Source organism: Scyliorhinus canicula, chromosome 5 (genome assembly GCF_902713615.1).
Source record: "Scyliorhinus canicula chromosome 5, sScyCan1.1, whole genome shotgun sequence".
In the NCBI taxonomy this organism is placed as follows: domain Eukaryota; kingdom Metazoa; phylum Chordata; class Chondrichthyes; order Carcharhiniformes; family Scyliorhinidae; genus Scyliorhinus; species Scyliorhinus canicula.
This window is the reverse complement of record NC_052150.1, coordinates 14,549,512-14,566,662: the sequence shown is the minus strand read 5'-3', so window position 1 is coordinate 14,566,662 and position 17,151 is coordinate 14,549,512. Positions and strand designations below refer to the sequence as shown.

General features: G+C 52.0%; 1 protein-coding gene across 9 annotated transcripts in view; it reads left to right on the top strand.

The window, feature by feature from the left end:
- rreb1a (ras responsive element binding protein 1a) overlaps positions 1-17,151 on the top strand; it is a 233,955-nt gene that overhangs the window by 62,669 nt on the left and 154,135 nt on the right. The window contains exon 1 of one of the 9 annotated variants that reach the window (XM_038796631.1): positions 2,990-3,107. The exons of the other annotated variants lie outside the window; for them this stretch is intronic. The gene's annotated coding sequence lies outside the window, so the exon portion shown is untranslated. Of the gene's footprint in view, positions 1-2,989; positions 3,108-17,151 lie in introns of those variants that run through there. 9 annotated transcript variants of the gene reach the window in all.

The window sequence follows — 17,151 nt, the reverse complement described above, 5'->3', positions numbered from 1 at the left end:
TTTGTGCTCAAACTGCTGTGATTTTGGTGGAGCTCTTCATCCAATCAAAGAGCTCTCTTCTGATGTGACACCCTGGTTTTTCTTTCACACTGGGGGGGGTTTCCTTACAGCTTCATTCCTGCAGCCGGTATAAATTGGACTGGGAGGAACACGGAGGAAATCTCTGCTGATATTCCCTCATGGTATTTACAAGTAGAGAGGCCATCTTATCCGCAGAATCCCTACAGTGGAGAAGGAGGCCATTCGGCCCAACGGGTCTGCACCGACCTTCTGAAAGAGCACCCTCTCCCAGGCCCACTCCAACACCCTATCTCAATAACCCCACGTAGCCTGCACATCTGTGGACTTTGGGAGGAAACCGGAGCACCCGGAAGAAACCCTCGCAGACATGGGGAGAACTTCGAGGTGTGGCAAGATAAAAGGAAATATTGTCTGTTTGGATTCAGTCTTGATTTGTACTTGGAGATGACGGCTGACACCTTTTTGTTTTGCCTTTCAAATTGCCAGTCTGTCCACTGTGACTCTGCGCAGTCAACCAACGGACTGCTGGCACACGTTCCCTGTGGTAGAGCTGGGTTCTGCCGCAGCATCTGGATCGGGTTTCACATCGTGCTATCCTGTCGGGGGTGGAGTCTTGTCCGGCGAAGAGACAGCGGCTCCACACACCGTCCTGCTTCTCGCTCACGTCTGCCGCCATTCCCTCTCGTGCGAAGCTAGCCGAGTCTGCCACAGCTGGATCTTACTCTCGGTGCTTCAGTGCGTTTTTGATGCCCAATGCTCTGCTTTTTGTGAATGGGTGGTTTCTCCTGGGAACCCTCCCATCTTGGGTGGGGGAGTTAAAACAACGTTTTTTTTCTCTTGAGCTGTCGGAGCTTTGCCTGAAGGCTGACTCATAATAATAATAATCGCTTATTGTCACAAGTAGGCTTGAATTAATTTACTGTGAAAAGCTCCGAGTCGCCACATTCTGGCCCATGGGAACAATAGCCGTAGGGTTCCTGTTCTTGATCGCCATCCGTCCGCTGTGCCCCTGTGGGTCGCTCTCTTGCCTCGTAGTCAGAGTGGGCTCCAGTCCCACTCCAGAGACTGGAGGATAATATCCCAGGCCGACATTCCAGTGCGGAACTTGGGGAGAGTCGGACTGCTGGATGCACCTTGAACACAACCGAGATTACACTTCAAAAACGACTTGCTGCAAGATGCTTTGACATGCCCAGGCTGGTATAAAAGTTCATAATTGGGTGACGGGTGGCATTCTCCGGTCCCCCAGCCACGTGTGACGCCGTTCGCTGGCGGTGGTATTCCCTAATCCCGCCACGTGTCAATGGGATTTCCCCGTTGCCGCTGGGAAACACTCGGGCGGGGGCGTGCTGCCGGCGCGAAGAGCGAATCCCAACGGCCGGAGAATTCCGGCTCATGTTTCTGGCATGACCTGGATGGAGTGCTTCTAGAGGTCACATTGAGGGGGCTGAACAGGCTGGACGCTGACAATGGTGGGAATCTCGGAAGGAAGCTGCCTTACATCAGCTACTCACCACTGCTGGCTGAAAACATGGGCAGACATTTTCAGCCTGGTCCCCAAGCACCCGACTGCTGTCCTGCACCATGGCTGAAGTTGGGGATGTTCTGGCAACTGCCCCGTCCTGTTAGTGACTCTTTCCCGTCACCATTCACAGCCAGATGCAAGGAGACAAAAATATAGGAGCCGGAGTAGACCAGATGGCCTGCCAATCCACCTCTGCCATTCTCTATGATCATGGCTGATAGAACATAGAACAGTACAGCACAGAACAGGCCCTTCGGCCCTCGATGTTGTGCCGAGCAATGATCACCCCACTCAAACCCACGTATCCACCCTATACCCGTAACCCAACAACTCCCCCCCCTTAACCTTACTATTAGGACACTACGGGCAATTTAGCATGGCCAATCCACCTAACCCGCACATCTTTGGACTGTGGGAGGAAACCGGAGCACCCGGAGGAAACCCACGCACACAGGGGGAGGACGTGCAGACTCCACACAGACAGCGACCCAGCCAGGAACCTGGGACCCTGGAGCTGTGAAGCATTTATGCTAACCACCATGCTACCGTGCTGCCCCAAATCTTGGGCTTGAACAATGATGCCCGCTCCCCAGATCCCTCGATTCCCCGAGAGCTCAAAAACCCATCTGAACCTTCAACATATTAAACGGATGGAGCATCCGGAACACTCTGGGGTAGAGAATTCCAAACATTCCCAACTCTTAAGAATGAAGTAATTTCTCCTCCGCTTTGTGCTAAATGATCGGCCCTTCATTCTGAGACTCTGCCTCCTGCTGACTTTTAGATTTGCTGACCGGCAGAAATAATCTTCCGGTGTCCACCCTGTCAAGCCCCTCCAGAATCTTGTACACCTCAGTGAGAGCCGATTGCCCCCACCCCGCCACCTGGTTCTTCTAACTTCAATGGAATATGGGTCCACTTTACTTCGCCTCGATCGTGGGACAAATCCCTGATCCCGGGGACCAATTGAGTAAATTTAGCTCTGTCGCTGCCAAGTACGTTCTTCTGCGGAGATGGGGTGGGTCGGGCTGTGGAGCTTTGGCCGTAGCCGTTGGTTTTGAGGGCCGCTTCGTTGTCGGCCCTGTTTTGCCCTCGTGCAGGTTGGCGTCTCATTTTAAAGCATGTCTGGAGCTGGTGCTGGCAGTGTCAGGAGGTGGGGATTGATGTTTTATACCCGTTCTGATGTATGTAATCTTTCCATCTCTGTTCGGGAAGTGAAGGACGATTAAAGTACTTCATGGAAATAAAAGGAGGGGGGGGGGGGGGGTGTGGGGGGGAAGAGCAGAATTCCCTCCATCCTCCGCCAAACAACCTGAACACACGAAAGGTCAGGGGCAGTGTGTAAATAATCCTTTTCTTTCTTAATTGGCAGCTGAGCTGGAGGTGAGGCGCCGTTCGCAGCTTCTCCTGGGTTTCCAACGCGGTCAGGGTAGTTGAAAGAAAGCCGGTACAGGAAAGTGATTCGACACTAAGCCCCTTGTGCTCCTCTCTTGTCAACGTTCAACAGACGCTGAAACTCGAGGTGTTGAACTCGGGCACCTTTCCTGAAGTTGCATTTCAGGTTTGGCTGCTTAAACAGAGGCCTTTGTCTTCTCAACGTGAATTAAAGCAACAGAAATACTGCTTTGGCAGGTTTCTGCTACAGGCTGGGTGGGGGGGGGGGGGGGGGGGGGGGGGGGGTGTGGGGGGGGGGGGGGGGTGTAGGGGGGGGGTGTAGGGGGGGGGGGTGTAGGGGGGGGGGGTGTAGGGGGGGGGCGGCTGGGTGGGTATGTGCGTGGGAACGTATTGTCACACCTGAGTATTGCCGAACGTTTTTCAGCTTTAAAATGCTGGAGGGAATGATGGCCGGGACTGATGATCATCTGTAGGCTTCTGCAATAAAATACAACACTTGGCATAAGGCCTGGTATGTCAGGTACGGCGGCACGGAGTGTATTCCATCCTGGACACCATCATCAGCATCAAATCTTCCCCCTCGGGTGTATTGCAGTTGAATACAGAATGCGACCCCCTCCCCACCCACCCAGCCCCCGCAGAGGGCCCCTCCACCCAACGATGCATTGCAGCATTAGAAGACCACTGTCACCATGTGTTCTCTCACAGCGCGGTTACGTTTCCATCCGGGCCTGTAGTGAGGCTGTCCGCAAGCTAATTCTCCAAAGGGCCTCACGCTCACCCGAAAGGCGGCTTTCTTGTGTGATCATAATAATCATAATCTTTATTATTGTCACAAACAGGATAACATTAAAAAAATATATTTAGAGTACCCAATTCTTTTAATTTCCAATTATTGGCCAATTTAGCGTGGCCAATCCACCTAGCCTGCACATCTTTGGGTTGTGGGGAGTGAGACCCACGCAGATACGGGGAGGGGAATGGGCAAACTCCACACGGACAGTGACCCGGGGCCCAGAACAAGTAGGTTTACATTAACACTGCTCTGCTATGAAGTTACTGTGAAAAATCCCTCAGCGCCACATTCCGGCGCCTGTTCGGGTACACTGAGGGAGAATTCAGAATGTCCAATTCACCGAACAGCATGTATTTTGGGACTTGTGGGAGGAAACCGAAACACCCGGAGGGAACACTGGGAGAAGGTGCAGACTCCACCTAGCCAGTGACCCAAGCCAGGAATCAAACCTGGGACCCTGGAGCTGTGAATCAACAGTGCTAACCACTGTGCTACCGTGCTGCCCAGGTAGGCCTGGGCAGGGTGATGTTGTACAGGATTTCAGCTCCTATTCGGAGTAGCACAGTGGTTAGCACTGATGCCTCGACGCCACATTCCGGCGCCTGTTTGGGTACACCGAGGGAGAATTCAGAATGTCCAATTCACCTAACAGCATGTCTTTCTGACTTGTGGGAGGAAATCGGAGCACCCGGAGGAAACCCACACAGACACGGGGAGAATGTGTAGACTTCGCACAGACGGTGACTGAAACCGGGAATCGAACCGGGGACCCTGGCGCTGTGAAGCAACAGTGCTAACCAGTTAAAAGCTTTGTTAAAATACTGCTCTCCCAGCCAATAAAAAAAAAGCCAGATCCTCCCACGGTCCTGCTGACTGCGTCAGTGGTTGGGGGGGGGGGGGGGGTTGTGTGTGTGTGTGTTGTGGAATTTGACGGGACTGTAAAATTCGTTTTTTAAAAAAAAGGGCAGCACGGTGGTGCAGTGGTTAGCACTGCTGCCTCACGGTGCTGAGGTCCCAGGTTCGATCCCGGCTCTGGGCCACTGTCCGCGTGGAGTGTGCACATTCTCCCCGTGTTTGCGTCCGATTGCATAATTAACGAGGGCGGGGCTGGAAGATGCTGCGTGTTTTTCCCACCAGCCACCCCAGCAGGAAGCAGCCCCATGTTCCCGCCCCCACCACCAACCTTACCCCCAGATGGGACAACTTTGCTGAAAGTCTTCATTTAAACATAATTCCTGTAGATAAGGGATTGATTCTAGTCTGCTTCAACTGTCATGGGTTGTTCTATCTAAGGGTGTGGGTATGATGCTTTACCACAGACTGTGAAATGAAGAGGCCTCATTGTATGCCTGAGCGTCCTGTCAGAGTAACAACGTCGAATGGTTTTTACCAAAATGTTTTTAATCCATTCTTAAAGTTACACAGCCAATGTGCAGAACGGACAGGGCACACCCTTGATCCATCTCATTGCTTGCTCCAAAAAACAATTCAAATTTAACTTGAAGACAATTAATTCATGGTCTCCACAAGAGAGACAAACAAGATCCAAGCTGACAAGAAATGGCATTGCACCTCATCTTGGGCACGATCTGGCGCTTGATCTTCGCCACAAGGCCGAGAAGCGATATCTTGTGTGAGGATTGTAGATGTTACAGGTGCCACGTGAGATAACGTAGGAAGAATCGGGGCTGGGGAAATGTTTTAGTGGTGGGCAGTGCAATTTTAGAATTTAGACTGTTATTCAGGGCCAAATGTGCACTTGTTATAGTTCCAGAAGCAGAATTTTGACCATTTTGTAGGATTGTCGGGCCTTCAAACGTCCCCACCCCCTACGCCGAGGCAGGGTATAGCCTTGATGGGCCGAATGGCACCAGAGGTTGGGGAAGCTGATTCTGTGAATAATTTAAAAAGGGGGTTTGGCGGCTAGCTGGGGAAAATGGTTACAGAGCGAGTGTGCGTGTGTGTGAGAGACAGACAGAACGAGTTTGTGTGTGTGTGAGAGAGAGGGAGGGATAGAGTGAGCATGAATGAGAGAGAGGTTTTTAAAAAATAGATTCAGAGTACCCAATTATTTCTTTCTTTCCAATTAAGAGGCAATTCAGCGTGGCCACTCCACCTACCCTGCACATCTTTGGGTTGTGGGGGGTGAGACCCACGCAGACACGGGGAGAATGTGCAAACTCCACACGGACAGTGACCCAGGGCCGGGACCGAACCCGGGTCCTCGGTGCCATGAGGCAGCAGTGCTAACCACTGTGCCACCGTGCCGCCCTTGCGACAGAAAGGTGTTTGTGTAATCTACACTGTAATATTGTCCGCTGGTGTTGAGTGTGCATAATGCCAACTGAATTGCAGACAGGGCCAATGCTAGTGAAACTCCGAGTAACTTTCTGCATTTCACCGAGAGACCAGCAACGTGTGTGTGTGTGTGTCATTGTAGCACCCTCTGTAAGGGACCCCCCCGGGGGCCCGGTATTACCCCCGCCCCTGCCCGGATAGCTCTACACCTCCACCCTCCCCCCGCCTGGGTAGCTCACCCCACCCTGCCTGGGTAGCGCGCACACCCCCGCCCTGGGTCACCATCCCCTGCCCGGGTAGCACCCTCCCCCTGTCAGGGGTAGCACAACCCCCCCACCCCTTGCCCCAGTAAAACCCCCTCTGCCTGGCTAACGCCTCTGCCTGGGTGGCACCACCTGCCCACGGGCAGCACGCCCCCCCAGCCTGGGACCTAAAGTCTGCTTCTGGAGTTTGCTCTCGCCTGATTTGAGCAGGGTGGCGGGACACGAGCAGCTAAATTAGTTTATGACTAAATATTCAAATATTTGCCCGAGAGGAACTTTAATATATTTGTCACTTTGATGAAGAATTGCAGTCACTGCAGCTATTCCACCTCCTGCCAACTGATGGAATCCACACAGAAGAGACTTCTGTAATGTTGTCCGCATCACATCAAAGAAAGGGTTGAGATTTTACTCAATACTTTTTCTGTCGAGTCTAAGTATAGACGAGGCGAATTATTAGAATAGGGATGCTGCCTCTGACTGGCGAACAAACAACTCCCTGTCACTCTCTGCTCCCTGTCACTCTCTGCTCCCTGTCACACTCTGCTCCCTGTCACACTCTGCTCCCTGTCACACTCTGCTCCCTGTCACACTCTGCTCCCTGTCACTCTCTGCTCCCTGTCACTCTCTGCTCCCTGTCACACTCTGCTCCCTGTCACTCTCTGCTCCCTGTCACACTCTGCTCCCTGTCACTCTCTGCTCCCTGACACACTCTGCTCCCTGTCACACTCTGCTCCCTGTCACTCTCTGCTCCCTGTCACACTCTGCTCCCTGACACACTCTGCTCCCTGTCACTCTCTGCTCCCTGTCACACTCTGCTCCCTGTCACACTCTGCTCCCTGTCACACTCTGCTCCCTGTCACACTCTGCTCCCTGTCACTCTCTGCTCCCTGTCACTCTCTGCTCCCTGTCACACTCTGCTCCCTGTCACTCTCTGCTCCCTGTCACACTCTGCTCCCTGTCACTCTCTGCTCCCTGACACACTCTGCTCCCTGTCACACTCTGCTCCCTGTCACTCTCTGCTCCCTGTCACACTCTGCTCCCTGACACACTCTGCTCCCTGTCACACTCTGCTCCCTGTCACACTCTGCTCCCTGTCACACTCTGCTCCCTGTCACCCTCTGCTCCCTGTCACACTCTGCTCCCTGTCACTCTCTGCTCCCTGTCACTCTCTGCTCCCTGTCACACTCTGCTCCCTGTCACACTCTGCTCCCTGTCACTCTCTGCTCCCTGTCACACTCTGCTCCCTGTCACTCTCTGCTCCCTGTCACTCTCTGCTCCCTGTCACACTCTGCTCCCTGTCACTCTCTGCTCCCTGTCACTCTCTGCTCCCTGTCACTCTCTGCTCCCTGTCACACTCTGCTCCCTGTCACACTCTGCTCCCTGTCACTCTCTGCTCCCTGTCACTCTCTGCTCCCTGTCACTCTCTGCTCCCTGACACACTCTGCTCCCTGTCACACTCTGCTCCCTGTCACACTCTGCTCCCTGTCACACTCTGCTCCCTGTCACACTCTGCTCCCTGTCACACTCTGCTCCCTGTCACTCTCTGCTCCCTGTCACTCTCTGCTCCCTGTCACACTCTGCTCCCTGTCACACTCTGCTCCCTGTCACACTCTGCTCCCTGTCACTCTCTGCTCCCTGTCACTCTCTGCTCCCTGTCACTCTCTGCTCCCTGTCACACTCTGCTCCCTGTCACACTCTGCTCCCTGTCACTCTCTGCTCCCTGTCACTCTCTGCTCCCTGTCACTCTCTGCTCCCTGACACACTCTGCTCCCTGTCACACTCTGCTCCCTGTCACTCTCTGCTCCCTGTCACACTCTGCTCCCTGTCACACTCTGCTCCCTGTCACACTCTGCTCCCTGTCACACTCTGCTCCCTGTCACTCTCTGCTCCCTGTCACACTCTGCTCCCTGTCACACTCTGCTCCCTGTCACACTCTGCTCCCTGTCACTCTCTGCTCCCTGTCACTCTCTGCTCCCTGTCACACTCTGCTCCCTGTCACACTCTGCTCCCTGTCACACTCTGCTCCCTGTCACTCTCTGCTCCCTGTCACTCTCTGCTCCCTGTCACTCTCTGCTCCCTGTCACTCTCTGCTCCCTGTCACACTCTGCTCCGTGGGACCGTGCAATTTCTTTCTTCCCTTTGCTTCTCTTCCGTTCCCTTCATTCCTCCGCGGGATGTGGGGATCACTGGCAAGGCCGTCGTTTGTCACTCTTGAACCGTGCGGCCTGCTTGGCCGTTTCGGAGGGCCGTTTGTTGTGGGTCTGGAGTCACGCGTAGGCCCGACGAAGGCAAGGATACCAGGTTCCCTTTTATTGGGAGCCCAGCTGGGTTTTTCCAGCCATCGGTGATAGTGTCATGGCCACTGAGACTAGTTTTCAATTCCAGACTTGCTAACCGATTTAAATTAAATTCCACCAGCCTCCCGTGGTGGGAATTGAATTGTTGGGCCTTTGGATTGTTGGTCCAGTGTCATTGCAGCTATGACACCTTCTCGCCACTCAATTCCCACTCCCCTGAAATGTATCGCTAATGCGCATTTTGTCTTTATGTTGGGTACGTGCACCGCACGTGGACATTAACATCACTTTAGCGAACACTTGAAACGTTGCTCAGCTTCTGGTGGGATATTGTACTTGTAAACAGAGTGATTTTAATCCTAAACCCTGTATACGGAATGAAAAAGTTATTCATTTGAATTAGGAGTATTGTATGGGCTCTTTTAAATGTCCATTTGAAGACTCTTTGAGAGTAAGTTAGTTGTTAATTATCGATGACTGAAATTGTCCAGCTTCCTTACGGTTTCGGTAGTGCGGCCCGCTTGTGGGTTTCTTCACCACTAATTTTCCATCTGGTTCCTTCTCCTTATCCCGTTCCCTCCTGCGGACACGGCCAAGCTGGGAATGCCCTGCTCTGTCAGGGCAGTGAGGAGCAGTCGGGTGGGTGGGAGAATGGGACCTGATCGGACCCAAGCAGCCAGGGGCCATTTCCTTTCAACGTCGAGTCGCTACCAAGTTCAGGCAGCAACATTGTAAGATGAGCGGACGGCTTTGGATGGTTGCAGTTAGGGGGGGGGGGGGGTGACTTACTCTTTTTAAAAAAATTTAGAGTACCCAATTCATTTTTTCCAATTAAGGGGCAATTTGGCGTGGCCAATCCACCTAGCCTGCACATCTTTGGGTTGTGGGGGCGAAACCCACGCAAACACTGGGAGAATGAGCAAACTCCACATGGGCAGTGATCCAGAGCCAGGATCGAACCTGGGACCTCGGCAGCAGTGAGGCGTCACTGTGCCCGGGGGGGGGGGGGGGGGGGGGGTGACTTATTCAATGCTCATTCTTATGGAGCTTGTGTAAAATGGCAGCTTTTGGAGGTGGGGAGTAGGGACTTGATCTACCTGGACAGGAGCATGACATCGAAGACTGCTGTTCTGGAAGCTTGCTCCCTCTAACCCTAGTCACCCCGTCTTCTGTCATGAGGAGGAATATGTTACGTGCCTTTGTTCAGCACCTCCCGGGTGCAGTTACCTTTTCTAATTTCCGGTTTTCAGAAGTAAAATAGGCAGGAGCGGCACGGTGGCGCAGTGGGTTAGCCCTGTTGCCTCTTGGCGCCGAGGTCCCAGGTTCGATCCCGGCCCTGGGTCACTGTCTGTGTGGAGCTTGCACATTCTCCCCGTGTTTGCGTGGGTTTCACCCCCACAACCCAAAGATGTACAGGCTAGGCGGATTGGCCATGCTAAATTGCCCCCTTAATTGGAAAAAATGAATTGGGTACTCTAAATTTATTGGGGAAAAAAAAGTAAAAAAGGCAGTAAAGTTGTAACGGTGATGTAGTTGTCTTCCAGCAAGATGCCCATATTTGGGATTTTGCTGCTGAATGTGATGGCAGTGTGTAAAATGGTCCGTTTCTGAAGGAATTATAGCCCTGGCCGACTCCTGTAACTTTGTGAAATCTGTTTTCAGTTTGCTGATGAGTTAGCTGCAGTTGCTTTAGTTACCATGGCAATGACTATCGGGAGCTTCCCACACTCTTAGACCTGTCAAGATGCAAGGAAAATGGCTGGGGGAGGAGTTAGGATAATAAATGAGCATTTAATAGATCACGAACCCTGGATTAGAGACTGTCAGTCGCAGCTCACCTGTGAATGCAATATTTAAAATCTTGTGCCTGTTCATACATGTCACCCACTCAGCCAAGTTAGTTTTTTAGTTTTAAACCATTGAATTTGTTGGATTTGTTTTTTTTCCTCTAATTTGTTGATGGGATGCGAGTGTTGCTGGCTAGGCCAATATTTATTGGATTGGATTGGATTTGGATTTTGTTTATTGTCACGTGTACTGAGGTACAGTGAAAGGTATTTTTCTGCGAACAGCTCAACAGATCATTAAGTACGTTGAAAGAAAATATATTATAGGGCGCACGAGGCATCGAGTGAAGCATACAGGGTGTCGTATTAATCAGGTCAGTCCAGAAGAGGGTCGTTTAGGACCCCGGCAATCTGTCTGCTTGGGGTGGGGGGTATAGGATCCACTATTTCGAAGAAGAGCAGGTAAGTTGAATGAAAATGAAAATCGCTTATTGTCACGAGTAGGCTTCAATGAAGTTACTGTGAAAAGCCCCTAGTCGCCACATTCCGGCGCCTGTCCAGGGAGGCTGGTACGGGAATCGAACCGTGCTGCTGGCCTGCTTGGTCTGCTTTAAAAGCCAGCGATTTAGCTGAGTGAGCTAAACCAGCCCCTGGTAAGTTACCTGGTAACCAGGTAAGTTACGCCCCCCCCCAATCTTGTGCCCAATATTTATCCTTCAATAAACATCACAAAAGGGGCAGCACGGTGGCGCAGTGGTTAGCACTGCTGCCTCACGGCGCCGAGGTCTCGGGTTCGATCCCGGCTCTGGGTCACTGTCCGTGTGGAGTTTGCACATTCTCCCCGTGTCTGCGTGGGTTTCGCCCCCACAACCCAAAGATGTGCAGGATAGGTGGATTGGCCACACTAAATTGCCCCTTAATTGGGAAAAAAATCAATTGGGTGCACTGAATTTATTAAAAATAAATAAATAAATAAATAAACATCGTTAAAAGCTATCTGGTTATCACATTGCTGTTTGTGGGAGCTTGCTGTGAGCTGATTGGCTGCCAGGTTTCCCATATTGCAACGGGATAGCTACAAAAAAAAAGACATCATTGGTTGCGGAAGATCATCTTCACATTTTGGTGGTTGTGAAAGGGGCTACATCAATGCAACCGTTCCATTTAACTTTCTCTTTCATGGTTGGGACCTCCACAGCTTGATATTACAGCTGAACATGAGCTGGAGAGAACAAAGGCCCACATCCCACTTTGTGCACAGTTTTGCTGCTAGGATTTATGCCTCACTCTTATTTTTAACATTTTCTCAGCCTCCTTAGCTCAGGGATCTGGAGGCCAATTATAAACGTCCAAGCCATCAATGAACCCAAAAATAATGATTGATGGTGAGGCATATCTGCTCGATATGGCTGTGGGCCACAGCAGACGAGATGTAATATTAATTCTACCGCCGCCCCTGACTTGCCCGTATTTTCGAAACAGCAAGGCTGTTTCCAGTGGCCGGGGGGGGGGGGGGGGGGGGGGGGGGGGTGGCATTGATAAGGCGCTAGTGTTTAAAGTGGGAGCAGTTTTGATCACAGTTTGAGTCTTGGGTGGCACAGGGCGATTTTTCCCACCTGCTCTGAGCTGGGGTGGAGAGGGGGTTCCGTGGTTCCGTAGAATCATAGAATTTACAGTGCAGAAGGAGGCCATTCGGCTTATCGAGTCTGCACCGGCCCTTACAAAGAGCACCCTACTCAAGCCCACTCTATCCCAGTAACCCCCACTTCACCTTTTTTTTGGACACTAAGGGCAATTTAGCGTGGCCAGTCCACCTAACCCCCACATCTTTGGACTGTGGGAGGAAACCGGAGCGCCCGGAGGAAACCCACACACACACACATGGGGAGAACGTGCAGACTCCGCACAGACAGTGACCCAAGCCGGGAATCTGGGACCCTGGAGCTGTGAAGCAATTGGGCTAATCACTGTGCTACCGTGCTGCCCAATTCTAGCTTGGTTTGGTGGATCAGCTGCCAGGTGGTGGGCTGAGGGAGGGGGGGGGGGGGGGATCTGTGGGGTAGAGTGACCGCATTGGGGGTCAAGATATACTTGTTGTCCGTGGAGGAAACAATCCCCCTTCAAAATCGAGGGCCGAAGGGCCTGTTCTGTGCTGTACTGTTCTATGTTCATCCTAACCGTGTCAGGAGCTCATAAGGAAACTGCTCAACTTTTGGTGCCATGAGCTGGCCTTGACGTGGCTCCCCCACTGGAAGTTCGACTTCCCACCAGGCCAGATGAGCCTAGCTGGAGTTGGGCAGGGGTTTGAGATTGGGTTTGGGATGAGGGTGGGTGGTGGTTGTGCGGGATGATGGGGTCGGGGGGGGGGGGGGGGGAGCAGGATGTTGGGGTTTCGTTACTATGTACCCAGTGGAAGAGCTAAAAATCATGGCTGCTCGGCAATGGGGCGGGTGAGTGCCCTTGTGGGATTTGCACTGTGCACCTCGCTGGTTGCTGCTGGACGCTGTGATGAGTGGAAGTCTCTGAGCGGCCTTTGTGCAGGCTGTAACCTGTCCTCTGTGACATTGATGAACAGAAGGCTCTGTTTCCTTGGCAAGCGGTTACGAAAATCCGTAGAGTGAAAACAAATGTCAACAGTATCTGGAGCAATCGCCCCTTTCCCGCTCCCCAGTTTGAACTTTCAATTTGATTTAAGAACTAAGCTTGTCGGACTGGGTTATTATCTAACACCATCTCTCTCTGAAATCCTCTCTCTTCCCCCCCCCCCCCCCCCCCCCACCCTTCCCCCCACCACCCGAGGAGTGGGCTAGGGTTTCACCGTCTGCACATCGTCACGTTTCCGAACTCTCTTTTTTTCTCTGTGCAGCCCCCCCCCCCCCTCCTCTCCAGGAAAGGTGCTCTGAAGGAGGGAATTCAAGACTGTGTCTCCCTTGCATGGGACTGAGACTGCTGCTGGTCACCCGAGTGTGACGGGAGAGAGCGAGGCAGCGTTTAGCCTGGATGCAGTCATTTCAGTTTGATATCTCGCAGCATTTGTTGCGATTGGATTTTGAAAGGATGCCGAGGAGGTGCCTCGCCTGGGCAGGTCTCCAAGGCTCTTAGCAGCCAGCCAACTGAGTTGAGTGACCTCTAGATGGGTCAACAGTAAATCCAGATGGTGCTGCCACAGCTCGGTTAGCGGACGGAACTGTGTTCTAGATGTGTGCCTGCACCCGGGCCCTGCATACATGCCTGTATTTTGCTGCTGTTCTTGACGGCACATTAGGATTACCTCGGATATGTGGCGCAGAAACAGGCCATTCGGCCCATCTGTTCTACTCGTGCTCCTGTTTCTCCGTTTCGTATTTTCTTCCGCTATTCTTTTGTGGGATGTGGGCTTTGCTGGCTGGGTCAGCATCTGTTCCCTTTCCCTAAATGGCCCTTGAACGGCCAGTGCAGAGGGCAGTTGAAAACCAGCTGTGGGTCTGGAGGCACATATAGGCCAGGTAATGGTAGCAGATTTCCTTCCCTCAAGGGCCTTGGCGTGGCCGTACCTGAAGAACTGTGTACAGCTTTGGACTCTTTACTTAAGGAGGAATATATTTGTTTTGGAAGCGGTTCAGAGAAGGTTCACGAGGCTGAATCCTGGGATGCAGGGGTTGTCCCAGGAAGGAATGTTATGCAGGTTGGGCGTATCGGTGGTCGTATTGAAACATACAAGATTCTGAAAGGGTTTGACCGGGTCGATGCTCCCAGCATGCATCCTCTCGTGAGGGCATCTCGGGGACACAGTTTCAAAATAAGAGGGCTCTAGTTAAGACTGAGATGAGGGGGAACTTCTTCTCACATGGGTCGGTAGTCTTTGGGATTTTCTTCCCCAGAGAGCAGAGGAGGCTGTGGGTCGTTCAATACATTCAAGGCTCGGTTACCAGCTGTTCCTGCTCACCCAACGGAATTGAGGGTTTTGGGGACGAAGAGGGAAATGGAGCGAATGGCAGATCATGCTTGATGGGCCGAATGGCCTACTCCTGCTTCTATTTCTTATGATCTTGGGGAAAATAGTAAATAACATATAAGTGTGGGGGGAAAAAAGCTACAAAATGTTGTAGCTACAAAATACACTATGGCCTGGATCTCCGTTCTGGAGCCTTAAGTGCTCCCGCCAATGGGGAATTGCTCCAGATCCCCGCTGGTGATAGGAACGGCACCCAGCTGTGAGTCTCTCTCCTTCACCATGCTAATTTATGCATGGGGGAGTGCTCGTCGGGTTCTGTCGGAATACCGGTACCGGCCGCCATTTTGAGCCGGCGGCCTGATACCGAGGTCTGGCAGTGGCTTCCTCCCCCTCCACAAACTAATCCTACTCCCCTGGCTGGCAAGTAGGGGCATCTTCCCTCTTTCCCCCCCTCTCCCCCCCCCCCCGTCCCCTCACCCACTGGAATAATGGGTCACACCCCACTGCCCCAAGCGTGCACGTATGAGGGTAACCCGGCCATCCCACCCCAACAGAGACCCCCATCAGAACCTCCTATCACAGACCCCCCCCCCACCCCGCAGAGACCTCCATCAGTCACCCCCCCCCCCCCCTCCACCTTGCAGAGATCTCCATCAGTCACCCCTGTCTGAAAGCTGGAGAGCAGTCCAGGCAGTAGAGTGAGAAATCACTGCATTTTCACTTGCCCCTCCCTAACATCTGTTGCCTCAGACAAGCAGCAGCAATATCCAGCTGCTTCCTCGAAAGCCAAGTACATTCAAACGGGCTACAAATTCCTTTGAAATGCAAATCTTCCATTCACTTCCCCTCAGCAATGCATTGCATTAGCCAGTGATTGACAGTTATATTACTCCAGAGACAGCTGCTTGGTGGATTGTTGATTTACCTTTCCCTTGACCTTTGAATGCATCTCAAGTACCCTTGATGTTAACCACAAATTTTATAAACACGCTTGCTATGATTAACTGTTCTTCACCACAGCAAATGCAGCTAAGTGCTTTCACTTCTTTTCTCTCTCATCCATGGCCTCTTCCCTCCCTGTCCATGTAACTGCTGCAGTCCATGTGGTGTAGACACACCCACTGTGCTGTTAGGTTGGGGGGGGGGGGGGGGTGGGAGTCCCAGTGACTGAAGGAACGGCGGTTATAGTTCCAGTTCAGTATGGGTGGGTGGCTTGGAGGGATCTGGTAGGTAGCCATGCTCCCATGTGTCTGCTGCCCTTGTCCCTCTAGGTTTTTGATGAAATTATTACTGTACTCTTAATATTCTCAAATATAGAGCAGCACGGTGGCGCAGTGGGTTAGCTCTGTGGCCGCACGGCGTTGAGGACCCGGGTTCGAATCCCGACCCTGGGTCACTGTCTGTGTGGAATTTGCACATTCTCCCCGTGTCTGCGTGGGTTTCACCCCCCACAACCCAAAGATGTGCAGGGTCGGTGGATTGGCCACGCTAAATTGCCCCTTAATTGGAAAAAAGAATTGGGTACTCTAAAATTTAATAAATAAATAAATATTCTCAAATATGAATGTGAAATATGAATTTGACATTGTATTAGAGTGCAGCCATAAGCTTCAAAGAGATGAAGAGGAACAATTTGACTGAAGTAACTTACCACCATTTCAGAACTCCTGGCATGGCCGCACACAGTAGGGTTTGCTTTGAGCATGAAAGATTCAGACGTCTGATAGAGAAACTGCGTTCTTTCCATCACACAAAGAAACTCCCGAATAAAAACTGCAGTGTTAAGTTCTGAAGATGCCATTAAAAGTAAATAGGACTCTTCTAACATACAATGGTCATCCGATGGGGGAGCAAGGGAATCAATGGAATAGCAGACGGAAAACTAAGACATGTTTTTATGATTAAACTATTACAGAGTGGATCTATTCGGTCAGCACCTCTCCCACCCCGACCAAGTCGACACATATAGACAGTTCCAACTGACCATAGAATCCTGACAGTGCAGCAGGAGGCCTTTTGGCCCATCGGGTCTGCACTGACCCTCTGGAAGAGCATCCTACTCAGGCCCAGTCCCCTGCCCTATCCCCATAACCCCACCTAACTGTTGGCCACTAAGGGCAATTTACCATGGCCAATCCGCCTAACCTGCACATCTTTGGACTGTGGGAGGAAACCGGAGCACCCGGAGGAAACCCACGCTTCAGTAAGAAATTTCACTGAGAGAATGACTTGCACTCGCGTAGCGCCTTTCACAACCCCTCCGGCATCTCGTGACGCTTTGCGGCCAAGGAAGCAGTTTTCAAAGTGTCGTCGCTGGTGCGGTGCACAAAACGGGGCAGCCACTTTGCACACAGCAGGGCCCCGCAACCATTGCATCACAAGCTATTCAGCGAGGGTTCACTCAACTAATTCCTGGGGTGAAAGGGTTATCCTACCAGGAAAAGGTGAGCAGGCGGGGCCTATACCCATTAGGAATTTAGAAGATTGAGGGGGGGATCTTATCGAAACATTTAAGATGCCGAGGGGAACTTGACAGGGTGGGGTGGTGGGAGGATGTTCCCACTGATGGTGGAGTCTAGGACTAGTTTAAAAATGAGGGGCCTCCCGTTGAAGACTGTGATGAGGAGAAATGTTTTCTCTCGAGGTTGCCAATCTATGGAATTCTCTTCCTCAGGGAGCAGTGGACACTGGGCCACTGAATATGTTCAAGGCCCATTTAGACCAGCATCCGAAACACATGCCTTCGAAACACAGAAAAAGAAATGGCACTTTTGTTTTCTCTTCGCTCCTCCAGTGGCCTGGTGGCTTATTGGCCCAAGATTTGCTGTCACA